This window comes from Saccopteryx leptura, chromosome 2 (genome assembly GCF_036850995.1).
Source record: "Saccopteryx leptura isolate mSacLep1 chromosome 2, mSacLep1_pri_phased_curated, whole genome shotgun sequence".
In the NCBI taxonomy this organism is placed as follows: domain Eukaryota; kingdom Metazoa; phylum Chordata; class Mammalia; order Chiroptera; family Emballonuridae; genus Saccopteryx; species Saccopteryx leptura.
The window spans coordinates 86,289,079-86,292,681 of NC_089504.1; the positions used below are offsets into that span (position 1 = coordinate 86,289,079).

The window sequence follows — 3,603 nt, forward strand, 5'->3', positions numbered from 1 at the left end:
GACATTTATTTTTAGAAAATAAGTCATAATGTCCTATTGAAACTTCCCAATCTCTTTAAGTTATATTACGCAACTACTAGGTTGTGTATGAATTATGGACAGAGGTTATGTGTCTTTGAATATATCTTAGGACTCAGCTGAAAGTTTGACATACAATAGGAACATAATTCTTGAAGTAAACAGAATAAAAAAATTACCAAAAATTTGCCCTTATAACTAAAATATTGATACACCTCTTTCTGTTTCCAGCTAAACATGAGGTCATGTTTACAAATGTTCTATAATCTAAGCCTATTGTCTACTTGAAGCCACCATCCTTAGGAGGCCTGAGAGTTACCTGAGTTTCAAATATAGACATTCATATACGTACTCATACTTAATAAATGCCAAAAATCCTGAACCACTGCAGATTACACTCTTACCACACTGAAGTTTATAACTCATTGATTCTGTCCATCTGTTAGAGAGTATTTAATTTCTCTTTCATTTATTTTTTCCCCTTGCTCAGCATTTTTCAATTTCAGTGCAGGCTGCTATTGACTAAATGAGAGACTAAGAATTAGATGTGGTCTGTGATAAGTAAACCAGTTTCTTTTATCCCAAAGGAAACTTTAGACATGAATGTTTTTCAACCAGTTGGTGGAGATTATTTAAATCAAATTTAAGAAAACAAAAAGTTTGCTTTAAAATTAAAACAATTCAGATCAGAGAATATTGCAGCAGATTGCTGACTACCATTCTGATGGCCATCTTTCAGAGAGCAAAGATGTAGTTAATATGATAGCCTAGATTTTTTCAGTAATAAAACTTATCAGCTTTGTCTGGAGACTGGCTTGCTAATTATTCAGGCCCTAAATAATGCAAGCAATGCTCTCCTTTATTAGTGAATATCTCTCAGCGTTTGGGAAGATAGTTACAAAACCAATTAAAGATACAGTTTTCCGACACGCTAGACCATCTCATAATCTGCACAATATGAAATGTCATATAAGAAAGTCATTATCAGAATAGTTTCCTCTGGCCTTTATTAGTTTTCACAATTTTTCTTCCTTTTGTATCACCTGCAACCTAAGTTTTTGATGATGTTATAACTCATTCAATAACAAGAAATTCTAATTATGTAAAACTTCTTGACACCATATTAACCATGCATCAGATAAAAAAGTACATTGAGAAATTTGGCTAATACAGCTGAATATGAAAATAATGCACTGGATTTGAATAGAAACAGAAGAAAGTAAATAAAGAAGCAGCCTGAGTAATAGATAATCTTTATATACAAAATGCTCAATATTTTAATATATCTGTTATATTGACAAGTATTTGTTGGAGGAAAATTAGATATTTTATGTCCAGAAAAATGTGATGCTTTAAAACAGGGGTAGTCAACCTTTTTATACATACCACCCACTTTTGTATCTCTATTAGTAGTAAAATTTTCTAACTGCCCACCGGTTCCACAATAATGGTGATTTATAAAGTAGGGAAGTAACTTTGCTTTATAAAATTTATAAAGCAGAGTTACATCAAGTTAAAGCATATAATAATAATTACTTACCAAGTACTTTATGTCGGATTTTCGCTAAATTTGGCAGAATAAATCTTTATAAAACAACTTACTATAGTTAAATCTATCTTTTTATTTATACTTTGGTTGCTCTGCTACCTCCCATCAGGAAAACTGAAAAGCCCACTAGTGGGTGGTAGGGACCAGGTTGACTACCACTGCTTTAAACAATTCTGCTTTATTAATAATGCGTTATTAATTTTGTATTTTCCTGTCACTCAATACTTGGAAGATATTTTTCCCCATTTGGTGGATTATAGCAAATTATAGTACGACTATTATGGTTCAAAGATTATAATATAAGACTATATTCAGTCTCATTACAACTTTCTAAAAGTGTATCTACTCATGTAATTTGGGGGAGTTAATCTGAATATAAGTGAAACTGTATATGACAGGCTAAAAAATGGTCCTCCAAATGTTCCCACATTTTAAACTTTAAAATCCATAAATTTTAACCTTACATTGCAAAAGAAACTTTGCAGATGTGATAAAATTAAGGAGTCAGAGATGAGGAGATTATCCTGGATTATGTAGGTGGGCTCAATGGAATCACAAACATCCTTATGAGAAAGATACAAGAGTCAGATCAGAGGAGAAGGCATTGTAATGATGAAAGAAAATTGAAATGATGTGCTTTGAAGATGGAAGAAGGGGCCATCAATGAAGAATAAGGCAGCTACTAGGTGCTGAAAAGGCAAAGAAACAGAGTTTTCCCTCAGGGTCTTGAAAAGGAACTTACCCTGATATTTAAGATTATGCCTGAATACAAAATAAGCAATTTTAAAAATTGCTATTATATTTTTGGCATATGTTCAACTCTGTGACCCTATTTAATACAAGTGTTAGTGTAGAAAAGTCAGTATGAAACCCATTAATAAAAGTTTACTCCTTCAGCCCTGGCCGGTTGGCTCAGCGGTAGAGCGTCGACCTGGCGTGCAGGAGTCCCGGGTTCGATTCCCGGCCAGGGCACACAGGAGAGGTGCCCATTTGCTTCTCCACCCCTCCCCCTCTCCTTCCTCTCTGTCTCTCTCTTCCCCTCCCACAACGAGGCTCAATTGGAGCAAAGATGGCCCGGGCACTGGGGATGGCTCTGTGGCCTCTGCCTCAGGCGCTAGAATGGCTCTGGATGCACCAGATGGGCAGAGCATCGCCCCCTGGTGGGCATGCCAGGTGGATCCCGGTCTGGCGCATGCGGGAGTCTGTCTGACTGCCTCCCCGTTTCCAACTTCAGAAAAATGAAAAAAAACAAAACAAAAAAAAAAACAAAAAAAAACACCAAAAACAAACAAAAAACAGTTTACTCCTTCAATTACTAATGGGTAAAGCAAGCACAGTAGTCAAAAGACTGGGCTGCCAGATGGCTGCTACAGCAAGCTCCACCGCTCATCGGCTCTGGGTTCCTGCCCTGGGACCTGGGGATAAGTTTAGCTGTGGACATGGGGAAGAGAAGAAGGAAAAAAAAAAAAAAGACTGGGCTGACATTAGGTATTATTTTTTATAATTTTTTATTTTTCTGAAGTGAGAAGCAGGGAGGCAGAGAGACAGACTTTTACATGCACCTGACCAGGATCCACCCAGAAAGCCCACCAGGGAGCGATGCTCTTCCCATCTGGAAAGTTGCTCCATTGCCAGAGGTGGAGGCCATGGAGCCATCCTTAGCGCCTGGGCCAACTTTGCTCCAATGGAGCCTTGGCTGCGGGAGAAGAGAGAAAGAAAGGAGAGTGGGAAGGGTGGAGAAACAGATGGGGGCTTCTTCTGTGTACCCTGGCTGGGAATTGAACGCAGGACTTTCACACACCAGGCCAATGCTCTACCACTGAACCAACTGGCCAGGGTCCATAGTACTATTTATTGGGTTTTTTATACATGTTAAGAATACTTGTAGATGATATACATTTATTAAAGCATTCAGTGTTCACAACATCTTAATAATGTATGTACTATTATCTTTATTTTATTAATAAGGAAAGTAAGGTGCTGGGTAATTAAATACCCTGGCTATGACTTTACCATTAAAAATGACAGAAGAATTA

General features: G+C 37.2%; 1 pseudogene; it reads left to right on the forward strand.

Moving 5' to 3' along the window:
• Window positions 1-2,897: 2,897 nt before the first annotated feature.
• Window positions 2,898-3,010, forward strand: LOC136396072 (small nucleolar RNA SNORA5; annotated as a pseudogene).
• The last annotated feature ends 593 nt before the right edge of the window (window positions 3,011-3,603 follow it).